We start from the raw sequence: 14,932 nt of genomic DNA, 5'->3' as shown, positions 1-14,932 counted from the left end.
TGTGTTTTGTGAATATTTTCTTTCGGTCTCTGGCTTGCCTTTTTCTTTCTTTCTTTCTTTCTTTCTTTCTTTCTTTCTTTCTTTCTTTCTTTTTTCTTTTTTTTCCTTAACTTTATTTTTTTAATTTATTTTTTCCCTTTATTAAAATTTTAAATTAAAATTTTAAATTCATATTGCCAACATATAGTATAACACCCAGTGCTCATCCCATCAAGTGCCCTCCTTAGTGGCCATCACCCAGTCACCCCCATCCCCCCACTCACATTCCACAACCCTTTGTTTCCCAGAGTTAGGAGTCTCTCATGGTTTGTCTTCCTCTCTAAATGTTCTCTACTCAGTTCCCTTCCTTTCCCTTAAAGTCCCTTTCACTATTTCTTATATTCTGCATATGAATGAAACCATATGATGATTGTCCTCTGATTGCTGAGTAATATTCCATTGTATATATATATATATATATATATACACACACACATACATACATATATGTATATATATATATCACATCTTCCTTTTTTTATTTTTTTAAAAGATTTTACTTATTTATTCATGAGAGACACACATAGAGAGAGGCAGAGACATAGGCAGAGAGAGAAGCAGGCCCCATGCAGGGAGCCCGAGGTGGGACTCCATCCTGGGACTCCAGGATCACACCCTGGGCTGAAGGCAGGCGCTCAACCGCTGAGCCACCCAGGCATCCCTATACCACATCTTCTTTATTCATCCATCTGTCGAAGGACATAATGGCTCCTTCCAAAGTTTGGGTATTACGGACATTGCTGCTCTGAACATTGGGGTACGGGTCTCCCGGTGTTTCACTACATCTGTATCTTTGGGGTAAATACTCAGTAGTGCAATTGCTGGGTTGTAGGGTAGCTCTATTTTTAACTTCTTGAGGAATCTCCACACTGTTTTCCAGAGTGGCTGTACCAGCTTACCTTCTCACCAACAGTGCAAGAATTTTCCTCTTTCTCCACATCCTCACCAACATTTGTTGTTTCCTGTCTTGTTAATTTTCACCATTCTTACCAGTCAGTGTAAGCAGATATCTCATTGTGGTTTTGATTTGTATTTCCCTGATGGCAAGTGATGTGGAACATTTTTTCATGTGCTCGTTGGCCATGTGTATGTCTTCTTTGAAGAAATGTCTGTTCATGTCTTCTGCCCATTTCATGATTGGATTGTTTGTTTCTTGGGTGTTGAGTTTGATAAGTTCTTTATAAATCTTGGCTACTAACCCTTTATCTGATATTTCACTTGTGAATGTCTTCTCCCATTCTGTAGGTTGTCTTTTAGTTTTGTTGATTGTTTCCTTTGCTGTGCAGAAACTTTTTATCTTGATGAAGTCCCAATAGTTCACTTTTTGCTTTTGTTTCCCTTGCCTTCATAGATGTGTCTTGCAAGAAGTTGCTGCGCCCAAGTTCAAAAAGGTTGTTACCTGTGTTCTCCTCTAATATTTTGATGAGTTCTTGTCTCACATTTAGATGCTTCAACCATTTTGAGTTTTCTTTGTGTCTGGTGTAAGAGAATGGTCCAGTTTAATTCTTCTGCATATGGCTGTCCAATTTTTCCAACACCATTTATGGGAGATACTGTCCTTTTTCCAGGGGATATTCTTTCCTGCAGTGTCAAAGATGAGTTGACCAGAGAGTTGAGGGTCCATTTCTGGGTTCTCTATTATGTTCCATTGATCTATGTGTCTGTTTTTGTACCAGTACCATACTGTCTTGATGATCACAGCTTTGTAATACAGCTTGAAGTCAGCATTGTTATGCCCCCAGCTTTGGCTTTCTTTTTCAAAATTCCTCTGGCTATCTGGTTCCATACACATCTTAAGATGATCTATTCCAACTCTCTGAAGAAAGTCCATGGTATTTTGATAGGGATTGCATCGAGCGTGTAAATTGCTCTGGGTTGCATAGATATTTTCACAATATTTATTTTTCTAATCCAAGAGCATGGAATGTTTTTCTGTCACTTTACATCTTCCTTGATTTCTTTCATAAGTGTTCTGTAGTTTTTAGAGTATAATTCTTTTACCTCTTTGCTTAGGTTTGTTCCTAGATATCTTATGGATTTGGGTGCAATTGTAAATGAGATTGATTCCTTAATGTTTCTTTCTTCAGTCTCATTGTTAATGTGTAAAAATGCTACTGATTTCTGTGCACTGATTTTGTATCCTGCCACATTGCTGAAATGCTATAGGAGTTCTAGCAAACTTTGGGTGGAGTCTTTTGGGTTTTCTATATACAGTATCATATCATCTGTGAAGAGGGATAGTTTGACCTCTTCTTTGCCAATTTGAATGCCTTTTATATCTTTTTGTTGTCTGATTGCTGAGGCTAGGACTTCTAGTACTATGTTGAATAACAATGGCGAGAGTGGACATCCCTGTTGTGTTCCTTACCTTGAGGGAAAGGCTCTCAGTTTTTCCCCATTGAGAATAATATTTACTGTGGGCTTTTCAAAATGACTTTTATGATATTGAGGAATTTTTCCTCTATCCCTACCCTTTGAAGAGTTTTAATCAGGAATGGATGCCGTATTTTGTCAAGTGTTTTTTCTGCATCTATTGAGAGGATCATACAGTTTTTGTCTTTTCTTTTATTCATGTGATCTATCACATAGATTGTTTTACGAATGTTGAACCACCCTTGCCTCCTGGGGATAAATCCCAGTTGGTCGTGGTGAATAATCCTCTTAATGTACTGTTGTATCCTATTGGTTAGTATCTTGGTGAGAATTTTTGCATCCATGTTCATCAGGGATATTGGTCTGTAATTCTCCTTTTTTGGTGGGGTCTTTGTCTGGTTTTGGGATCAAGGTAATGCTGGCATCACAGAGTGAGTTTGGAAGTATTCCCTCCATTTCTATCCTTTGAAACAGCTTTAGTAGAATAGGTAATATTTCTTTTTTAAATGTTTGGTAGAATTTCCCTGGGAAGCCATCTGGCCCTGGACTTTTGTGTCTTGGGAGGTTTTTGGTGACTGCTTCAATTTCCTCGCTGGTTATTGGCCTGTTCAGGTTTTCTACTTCTTTCTGTTCCAGTTTTGGTAATTTGTAGGTTTCCAGAAATGCATCCATTTCTTCCAGATTGCCTAATTTGTTGGCATGTAGCTGCTCATAATACATTTTTAAAATCATTTGTATTTCCTTGGTATTGGCTGTGATCTCTCCTCTTTTGTTCATGATTTTATTAATTTGAGTCTTTTCTCTTTTCTTTTTAATAAGACTGGCTAGGGGTTTATCTATCTTAGTAATTCTTTCAAAGAACCAGCTCCTGGTTTCGTTGATCTGTTCCACAGTTCTTCTGGTCTCTATTTCATTGAGTTCTGCTCTAATCTTTGTTATCTCTCTTCTTCTGCTTGGCTTAGGCTTTATTTACTGTTCTATCTCCAGTTCCTTTAGGTGCAAGGTTAGCTTGTGTATTTTGAGTTTTGTCCAATTTTTTGAGGAGGCTTGTATTGTAGTGTATTTCCCTCTTAGGACTGCTTTTGCTGTATCCCAAAGATTTTGAACAGTTGTATTTTCATTTTCATTAGTTTCCATGACTCTTTTTGATTCTTCTCTAATTTCCTGGTTGATCCATTCATCTTTCAGTAGGTTGCTCTTTAACCTCCAAGTATTTGAGTTTCTTTGTTTCAAAGCATTGTGGTCTGAAAATATGCAGGAGGCAATCCCAAATTTCCTCTTTGAGTTCTAGTTTCAAAGCATGGTGGTCTGAAAATACGCAGAGGACAATCCCAATCTTTAGGTATTGGTTGAGACCTGATTTGTGACCCAGTATGTGATCTATTCTGGAGAAAATTCCATGTGCACTTGAGAAGAATGTGTATTCAGTTGCATTACGATGGAATGTTCTGTGTATATCTGTGAAATCCATTTGGTCCAGTGTATCATTCAAGGCCCTTGTTTCTTTGGTGATGTTCTGCTTAGAATATCAGTCTTTTGCTGAGAGTGCTGTGTTGAAGTCTCCTACTAATATGTTATTATCTATGTATCTTTTTACTTTGGTTATTTTAAAAAAGATTTTTATTTATTTATTCATGAGAGACACACAGAGAGAGAGAGAGAGAGTGAGAGGCAGAGATACAGGCAGAGGGAGAAGCAGGCTCCATGCAGGGAGCCTGAGGTGGGACTTGATCCCAGGTTTCCAGGATCCGGCCCTGGGCTGAAGGCGGCGCTAAACCGCTGAGCCATCTGGGCTGCCCTTTACTTTGGTTATTACTTGATTGATATTGGTTGCTCGCACATTAGAGGCATAAATATTTATAATTGTTAGGTCTTCTTGTTGGAGCCTTTTCATTTCTTAATGTTTGTCTTTCAAAGAACAGAACTTTTTAGTTTTTTTTTTTTATTAAGATTTTTTCTTTATTTATTCATGACAGACACACGAAGAGGGAGAGAGACAGGCAGAGACACAGGCAGAGGGGGAAGTGGGCTCCATGCAGGGAGCCCGACATGGGACTCGATCCTGGGTCTCCAGGATCCGGCCCTGGGCTGAAGGTGGCACTAAACTGCTGAGCCACCAGGGCTGCCAACTTTTTAGTTTTTAAATTTATCACGTTTTTCTTTCCTATTTAATGTTTTTTGTATCCTCTCAGACAAATTGTGCCCAGCCCAAGATCACAGAGATTTTCTTGTTTTCTTCTAGAATTTTTATAGTTTTGGATTTTCATTTAAGTTAATGATCTGATTTAGGTTAATTTTTACATAATAAATAATATAATAAGAATAAAATAATATTCTTTCATTTAAAAAGAATACCTATTTATATTTATTTCTAAAAGCAAAGTTGGGTGGCCTGGGTGGCTCAGCAATTTAGCGCCGCTTTCAGCCCAGGGCGTGATCCTGGAGACCCGGGATCGAGTCCTACATCGGGCTCCCTGCATGGAACCTGATTCTCCCTCTGCCTGTGTCTCTGCCTCTCTGTCTCTGTCTCTCTATGTCTCTCATGAATAAATAAAAATCTATAAATGAATGAATGAATGAATAAAAGCAAAGTTAAGGGCTTGAAGGGGGGAGATGTAGGGTGACCTTAGAGCCCAGTGAAAGACAGTACATAGCTTGGGTAACAAAGAAGCAGAGTGAAGTCAAACAAGAATAAAAACTAGTTATTACCTTTATATCACTGAGTTATTTCTTCTTCCCTCTACTTCACTCATCTCCTTTTTAAAATGATCCCCTTGGGGTGCCTGGGTAGCTGGCACCCCAAGCTGGATAGTGGTTAAGCGTCTGCCTTCAGCCCAGGGTGTGATCCTGGAGACTCAGGATCAAGTCCTGCATCGGGCTCTCTGCATGGAGCCTGCTTCTCCCTCTGCCTCTGCCTATGTCTCTGCCTCTCTCTTTCTCTCTCTGTGTCTCTCATAAATAAATAAACAAAATCTTTTTAAAAAAATGATCACCTTTATTAATCTTGAGAGTTTATCAGTAATGATAATCTTTCCTCCATGATGTCAGCTTCTACTTTTTATTTCTTGTTAATAATATGTTGAATACCCCAGTGGTTGGTATTCTTTTTGCCAAGAAGACACATCTTACTGAATGTCTATTCAGTAAGCCAAAATATATTTTATAACATTTGAATTTTAAAAATCTAAAATCTAGAATTTATATAACATAAAATATGTATTAGTGCAAATATTTTACTCTCTTCAATTAGATGATAATCAATATTGATTGAAATATATTTCTATCTTAAAATAAAATTATTGCACTTAGAAACAACTTTCCAAGTCCAACTACTAGAAAATGGATGCTAAGCAAAAAGCCTTTAGAGGAATTTATTTTTGCTTTCCCAAGTATTTGATCTGTTCCTTAACTCTGATCTATTCCTTAGCTTCTATATGAAGACAATCATTAAATAGATGTCATAAGTTCCTGAATAGCATTTATTATAAGCTATTCTAGAATGTAAAAGAGCTACTAGATGGTTTTAATGCTCCTATAAAAATTTTTATTTTGAGTTAATCTGTATACTGAAATATTGAATTTATGACATCCTTTGTTCTTTTGTTGAACAAAGATTTTCTTGCTATAAAGAAGTTGTGGAATCCATTGAAGGATTTTAAGTTTATGCAAAATAAAATGAAACATTATGGTTTATTTATAAGAGTTTTCTATGGGATGCATTCCTAAACATCATAGAGGATGCATTAAGAAATGATGTTTCCTTTTATCACTGAAAAGGAATGTACCGCTTAGCAACTGGAAACATGAAAATTCTCAATTTATGACTATTCATCAGCAATTAATATATGCTGTCAAGAAAAGTATGCCATGCTTAAAAACGTGTTCATTTTCTTAACCTACCACATCCAGAGTCGATGTACTCTTGTTCAGGGTTGACAGTGGATTATGTAGAAGAGGAGATCTCAGCTTTAACAGGGACAGCAAAGAGTAGCATAGGGAATAGAGGAAGGGTATGTACTCCTCACCTCATGTCTTCCTACCTAGTTCTCATGGTAATAGCTACAGCCTCCCGGTTTTGATGCTACTAGTAATAAGAGGTATCAGGCCTCTTCTCTTTCCAAAGTTAACAGCCCCGTTGATCTGGTCAAATTAGAAACAAACCAGTGACTCCAAAGTGAATCACCCTAATTCCATTCACCATACGTTAGTGTGTCTTCCCTGAACTTTAAAAGAATGAATGCTCTTTATCATTGTTGTTATCAAGCCAGATTACCCCAAAATTCTAGCATTACATCTCCCTATTTACCAATGGCCAGGAATCCTGAACCACTGAACTAATTCCCGGTATGTACCTGTGCTGTTCTTTGTGCTGTTCCCTGACTACACCATCCTCCCCAATCTAAACCTATCAGACTATCAAGTTATGCTTCAAAATTCATGTTTATATTCCCACAAGCTTCACTAAAAACTGGGCAAAACGCTATATATTTATCATTGTTGCCAAAATGATAGACATTCTATGGCAGCCACCTTACCAAAACTTAAGTATAGTCATTTATATCCATACTGTTGTACAGTTGTATTACACACATACAATGGCCTTGATCTAAGTTGATCTACATCATAATTCCTGTATATTTTCTGTATGTAAAAGAACAAGGAAAATATCTGTAATTATTTATATTTCATTATTAATCATTTTTACAAAACATTTCACAAACTTTTTAAACTCACTCCTCCAAGGTAGATTTACTATGGTACCCAAAATTATTTTAATAGCATGCTATTAATAATATATAGCAACACATTTAGAAGGTTATTATTTTGTTTTACAATATGATTTGTACACTCAAATTGAGCTTCAGTGCTCAATGGGCTGATAAAATAGCAGTTTCTCACAGCATTAAACATCAACGTTATGAATGGAATGGATTTAATCGTTACTGTTCTTTCATGCAAATCCAAAACACAAAAACAATCTGATGACGTTGGAGCTATTTACAGTACATTAACCATCAGGTTAATTTTAAAGATTAAAGAGGTTTTAGAAAAAAGAAAAAGTTATTGCCTATTTCTTAGAATTTCTATTATCTGCTGATTGTAACAACTAGTAATGCTTAGAAAAATCCATTTAGTAAGCTATACTATTATCTATACTAATAAAAAAAGTAAACAATATGAAAAAAATGCTTTCCAGAAGGCTGTCGGCTTACATACCTTTAGGATACTCACATTGTGAGGAATGAGGGAGAGGAAAAATGAGAATCCTGGAGGGAGAATGAAGTAGAAATTGCAATTTCAACATAATGGCAGAAGGTCATTTGAAAGGCATGGACATCTAACTCTGGATTTTAAGTTATCTGTAGAATTGTGATGTAAATCCCATTCATCTTACAAAACCTTAAAACACAAAGTGATGCCAAATGTCATGGCTCAGAAAGGGACAAGGGGTTTGTGAAGCAGGGGGCATCCATAACCTTAATCAGTTAATTCAGAAGTCAAAACTTGGAGTTGTAGGTAACTATGAGAAGACAAACCCTGAGATACCTCAGACATCCTGGGACATTATGGGGTATTGTATAGAAACTGGATATTTTATCCAATCTTATTGTTAGAGGCAAGGTGATAATGCTGACATCTGAGGCTTATGTAGATTAATATCTGTTTTCACATATGAAAATAATGATATTTTGGGGATTCAGTGAAGATGTAATGTTCTTTCCCCTCCTTATAGTCATCTTAATAGGCTTCATATTCTAACTCCAATGATTCTTTGGTGTATAAGACATGTATTCTCTTATTCATACTCTTGCCACTTGCCTTAGCTGGGGATAGGCAAAGATTAGTAGCCCCCTGGAAGCTATTCTTTTTTTCCTTTGATTGAAATTTTAGGTAGTTAACATACTGTGCAATATTGATTTCTGGAGTAGAATTCAATGATTCATCATTTACATACAACACCCAATGCTCTTCGTAACAAGTGTTCTCCTTAATCCCCATCACCCATCGAGCTCATCCCCCTCCCACCTCCCTCCATCAATCCTCAGTTTGTTCTCTATCATTAAGAGTCTCTTATGGCTTGTTTCCCTCACTCCTTTTTTTTTCTTTTCCCTCTTCCCATATTTTATCTGTTTTGTTTCATAAATTCTACATATGAGTGGAAATATGGTATTTGTCTTTCTCTGACTGACTTATTTCACTTAGCATAATATACTAGCCCCATCCATGTCATTACAAATGGCAGGATTTCATTCTTTTTTATGGTTGAATAATATTCCATTGTATATGTATACCACATCTTTATCCATTCATCAGTTAATGGACATTTGGGCTCTCTCCATCGTTTGACTATTGTTGATAATGCTGCTACAAACATTGGGGTGCAAGCATCTCTTGGAATCTGTATTTTTGTCTTTTGGGTAAATACTTAGTAGTGCAATTGCTGGATTGTAGAGTAGTTCTAATTTTTTTTTGAAGATTTATTTATTTATTTTAGAGAGAGAGAAAGAGCATGCATGAGGGAGGGGCAGAAGGAGGAGAGAGAGTTTTAAGCAGATTCTACACCCAGCCTGGAGCTTGATATAGGACTCGATCTCACAACCCTGAGATCATGATCTGAGCTGAAACCAAGAGTTGGGTGCTTAACTGACTGCACCACCCAGGTACCTCTGGTAGTTCTATTTTTAACATTTTGAGGAACCTCCATATAGTTCTCCAGAGTGGATATATCAGTTTTCATTCTTGGAGCTACTCTTTGTCTTTTCCAATTACATTAGGCACATAACACTAAATTGTACTTAGTGGGATATTATTATTTAGTTAATTAACAAGTATATATTCATGGTTATCAAGAAAGTCAAAGATTATATCTACATGATATCAAGGGAGAACATAAATTTACATATAACCATTTCCACACTAACAGAATTTGGTGTTATATAATCACATATGCTGATGTTTCATTTATATTTCACTTGACATGTTTTAGATATCCTGGATACTCCAATGTTTGATATATATCAATACTTCATCCTGAATTTACCAAGAGAGGACTGTGGAATAATTGAGACATATTGGCACTCACCATCTAAACTAAGCCTTAACATTCTTGCTGGAAGAGACACTAAAGTTTTGAGATGAGAAAGGAGAATTCAAATTTAAGAGTAGCATTAAATTATATTATTGTGAGTCAAGTATTTTGAAAATAAATGAAAGTAGAGCATGATAAATTAGAAAAGATCTTCAAAAGATGCTTTATGAAAGCACTTCTTCATGTTTGGAAGGAGACCAGAGTGAATGGAGTATAAAGTTGCAAATTTCTCCATAGAGCTCTCTTTAAGACCATTTCTATTTTTTAAAATTAATAAAATTAGAAAAGTAATTACTGCAATTTTAAAACCATGCAGATATATGTAGAATAAACAGTGAAACTATCCCTTCATCTGTCCCCTTCCCTGCAAGTGCACATTCTCCGTGGAAGTAACCCTTGTTAAATTTGGTCTATTTCTTCTCAAACCTCTTCTGTATATGCTTGAATGTACTCACAAACATACATATCTTTAAATTGAGGCAAGTGTGTAAAGAAATAAGAGAGATTTTTTCATATATTTTTAAATTTAAACTTCTTTATAAATTTAGATAGTTCTGTGATGTAAGTATCAAATCAGGGGTAGATGATATCAACCTGATTTATTACTGATAATGCCAACCTTGATTACCTGGTTAAGGTGGTGTCTGCACCAGGTTTCTCCACAGTAAAGTTACTATTTTCTCTTTCTATGCTGTACTTTTTGGAAGTCACTAAGTCCAGCCTACATTTAAGGGGAGGAAGATTAGGCCCCATATCCTGGAAGAGGAAATATCTACATTTATTATTTGGAATTCTATAAGATTTTCCCTTTGCTTCCATATATTTATTTTTTCTTTTTTTAATTTATTTTTTCAGTCATTTATTCATGTCAGTATGAACTCATGGATATTTAACTTATTCTTTGAGTTATAATACAATACTATCTTTATTTTGTTACTCAAATTCAGATGCCTTTTAACTCACTCACTCACTCACTCATGTACTCCAAAGGCACATGTGAAAGAGGAGCAAGCATAATAGGATTCTATTTATGTTTTTGGCTTCTTACTCATTCCTCTCTCACTGAGTCACTGTTTTATAATGTCAGCCTTTTGATGAAATGAGAGTCAGGTGGATGATGAGCAGTATATGAGGCACAGTCTAAGCTCAGTGGAGGTGGAATTGGGGTAAGTAGTTGGAGCTCTATATGCACCTCACCAACCCACACCAAACACCCATTATAGATAATATCAGTGATTTTTATTTATTCATTCATGAGACACACACACACACACACACACACACACACACACACACACACACACAGAGGCAGAGACACAGGCAGAGAGAGAAGCAGGCTCCATGCAGGGAGCCCGATGTGGGACTCGATCCCGGGTCTCCAGGATCACGCCCTGGCTGAAGGCAGGCGCTAAACCACTGAGCCACCCAGGGATCCCCTCTCTCTCTTTTTTAAAAAATATTTTATTTATTTATTTGAGAGAGAGAGCATGCATGCAAGCATGAGCGGGTTGAGAGGCAGAGAGAGAAGCAGGGAGCCCTATGCAGGGCTCCATCCCAGGACTGCAGGATCATGACCTGAGCTGAAAGCAGACACTTAACCAACTGAGCCACCCAGGGGTCCCTACCAGGTTCATTTTAGTTGAGATTGTAAGAACTCTCCCTAATTCGTGCCCATTTAGGACAACTGCTCTGAAGGCTTGGTTTGGGATGGTCTGAGATAATCAGTAGATCATGGGACATATAAAAACTTAAAACCCACTTAGTAGTGGAGGAATCTCTAGGGAGGCCCGTCCTCCAGGAGAGCTGAAACTGACACAGGACCAGAGGACATGTGACTGCCAACTGAGCACTGGTTTTAAAAATGTGGCTACTCCTAACGTGGAAGCCTATGAAATTCCTGATACCCGTGTTGTATCCTGGATCCATGGAGTCAGAGATCTCTGTGGGCACAGCCCCTGCATCTTCATGTGATTACAGTGTATAGCCAAATTTGAGAATTCCTTCTGTAAAGAGAGATATTGTAGGCATTTGCAGAATAATGAAAATCTTTTGTTTTTAAAGATTTTATTTATTTATTCGAGAGAGAGAGAGAGAGAGAGAGAGAGAGAGAGAGGCAAAGACACAGGCAGAGGGAGAAGTAAGCCCCATGCAGGGAGCCCAATGTGGGACTCGATCCCGGGTCTCCAGGATCATACCCTGGACTGAAGGCGGCGCTAAACCGCTGAGCCACCTGGGCTGGCCAGATTTGTTTATTTACTGCCTATTAATTCTTCACTAAAATGATTCCAGAGAGGCAAGCAGATAATTGTACAGATACAGAGATAATACATTTTATTAGGAAAATTTAAAATTCAGGGTCCCTGGCTGGCTCAGTCAGTAGACCATGTGACTCTTGATCTTGGAGTTATGAGTTAAGCCCCACATTAGGCATAGAGATTGCTTAACAAAAAAAGTTAAAAAGAAAACTTAAGATACACGTTTGCCCTCTTTATACTTTAGGGAACAGCTTTTTTTTTTTTTTCTTGGAGTTCCCTCCTTTTGGAAATCTAAGTAAACTTGTAGGACTGCAGGACCCATCCTTTTAAAGACAATTGCTGTCAAAACCAGTAACAGTAACCTCCTGTTGCTGTAAATCATCTTAATGACTCCTTTGCTTTGGGATGTGGGCAGGAAAATACCTTCCTGGTCATTAGTTCAGGTTATCAATTCCTTAGCCTGGTTTTGCTTCTCTTTTTCTTGAAAGTGACAGTGAAGTTTTATTATTCTGCTTCTACAGTGATGTAAAAGAGTTGTTGCAGGAGGCAACTGCTCTCACACCCTTCTCTTTCATTCTTTTAATGCACACTATTGCAATTCAGGCCAGAGCTGTGGTATTTACATAGTGTGGGGGGTGGAAATAAGATGCAGTGGACATTGTCTGCAGTGTGAACAGGGCGGTACCACCAATGTGCTCACTGTAGCAGGCTCACACATTAATTGAGACATCACATGCCACAGCACTGTCAGTTCAGCTCAGGCCACAGATCTCCTAATTCTTCAAGAATATAGGGTAAGCATGGAGAGGCATGGTTTTGCATTAGGGGCAAGAACTTTAAATCCAGGTGAATCTGGATTCTGATAATATTTACAGTCAATACTTTTATAGGGCTTTTCATATGCCAGGCATTGCTATAAGTGCTTTTGGTACTAACTTACTTGAACCTTACTTACAGCCTCCCCATAAGGTCCGTGTTATTAGGATCTCTTCCTTACAGAGGCCATCTGAAGCACAGAGAGCTAAAAGAACTTGCTGAAGGTCACACAGGTAGTGTGCTGTATAATTCAAGATTTAAACCCAGAAAGCTTGGCTTCTGATTCTGTGCTTTTATCCTTTACTAAACACTTCCACATACTAGGCATGTAGCCTTGCTTGGGTAAGTTATTGAATCTCACTAAGTCTCATTTTCTCTTTTTTTTAAAAAAATATTTTATTTATTTATGAGAGAAACAGAGAGAGAGAGAGAGAGAGAGAGAGAGAGGCAGAGACACAGGCAGAGGGGGAAGTAGGTTCCCTGCAGGGAGCCCGACTCAGGACTCCATCCCAGGTGTCCAGGATCAGGACCCAGGCTGAAGGCGATGCTAAACCGCTGAGCCACCTGGGCTGCCCTCATTTTCTCATTCTTATAGTGCTTACAGAATTGGGGGGAGGAATGCCAGCACAATGCCTAGCATGGATTTCTCTCTGTGGATGCCCTTCTTCACCACCAGGCAGGTTACTGTTGGCTCATTCTATGCTGTGGGCCATGGGGGAGGACTTGAGTATTTATTTAATGATTAATGAAGAGAGAGAGCAGAGCTTTATAGTTAGTTTTTCTTGTCTCCTACTTAAGAGTATAAGATAATAGGTGTAAGTCTTGGGCCAAAACAGCCCACATTCTCACAGGCCATCCTTAAAAAGTAATGATTTCAGAAGATGACTGATTTCAGCCACTTTTGTCCTGAGTGAAACCAATTTCACTCCCATTTGGATATGCTGTTGAGGTAAAAAATTCCCCCAAAGGAGTTCATGATGACTATTATAGGAATTTATAGATTACATATTGGGCACTTTTCTAAAAGCACTTTTCTGAAAGCAGGAATCTACCCAATCAAACTATGGTAGTTGGAGTAGAGATGAAAGAATTGCTTTCTTTTGCTATTTACAAACCGTTCATGTATTATGACTCCATTTATATGAAATGTCCAGTGTAAGTGAATCCAGCAAGACGTAAAGTAGATAAGTGGTTGCCAGAGCCTGGGGAAAGGGTGAGAGTGACTGCTAGTGGGTGTGTGGTTTTCTTTTGGGCTAACGAAAATGTTGTGGACTTAGGTAATGGAGACAATTCCACAACTCTCTGAATATGCTAAAACCCACTACTTGTACATTTTCACATGGGTGAATTTTACAGTATGTAAATATCCCAAAAATGCTGTTGAAGAACAAAACTGTTGGGGGCGTCTGGTAGGCTCAGTGAATAGAGCAAATGACTCTCCTTCTTAGGATCCTGAGTTTGAGCCCTACCCTGTACGTGGAGCCTACTTAACAAACAAAACAAAACTGCTCATCTGAATGTTGTTGTCTTTGTCCCTTTATCTGTGCCATCAGTGGTGCCCAGAGGGAGGAAGGCACATGCCAGGTGGATATTTTACAGGTGACTGCTGCACATTTTAGTAGTGATGGATGGATATTACCCCAGGCAGCATGCTAGAATGTAGGACTATTATGACATTTATCAGGTCAAATAACTATGAGAAGCTGTTTGGGGTGAACAATTCTTTATAGGAATCCTGAACCAAATCCCTATCCTATTGCTACTCTAAGCAGGGGTCTAATCACTCAGAGCCATTGTGAAAGTGACTAGATATGCCAAATCTCTTGATATATTATGATTTACATAATGCATAGCACATAGCAGGCAACAAATCTTTGATGAATGAGTAAATGAGTCACTGAGACTCCCCCATGGATCCTCTGAAGTAAACTTTCTGAACCCAAACAGTGCTTTTTAATTTTTTTTTACACCCTGGACAACTGCTCAGTAACCCAAAATATGTTGATGCAACATTTTTATGACATTCAAAAGCAATGAATTGTGTTAATATTAAAAATTTAAAAAGCTATTAGAATACAAAAGTAATGCCCTTCCCCACCCCCTCCTCACCACACAGGCATCACTTTGTTTTTATTTTTTTTTTAATTTTTATTTATTTATGTATTATAGTCACAGAGAGAGAGGCAGAGACACAGGTAGAGGGAGAAGCAGGCTCCATGCACTGGGAGCCCGATGTGGGATTCGATCCGGGGTCTCCAGGATCGCGCCCCGGGGCAAAGGCAGGCGCTAAACCGCTGCGCCATCCAGGGATTCCAGTCACTTTGTTTTTAAATTAAAGGGGTGGGATGGAGTGGGGGGG

The sequence above is a fragment of the Vulpes vulpes genome, chromosome 3, assembly GCF_048418805.1.
Source record: "Vulpes vulpes isolate BD-2025 chromosome 3, VulVul3, whole genome shotgun sequence".
Classification (NCBI taxonomy): Eukaryota; Metazoa; Chordata; class Mammalia; order Carnivora; family Canidae; genus Vulpes; species Vulpes vulpes.
This window is presented reverse-complemented; position numbering follows the sequence as displayed.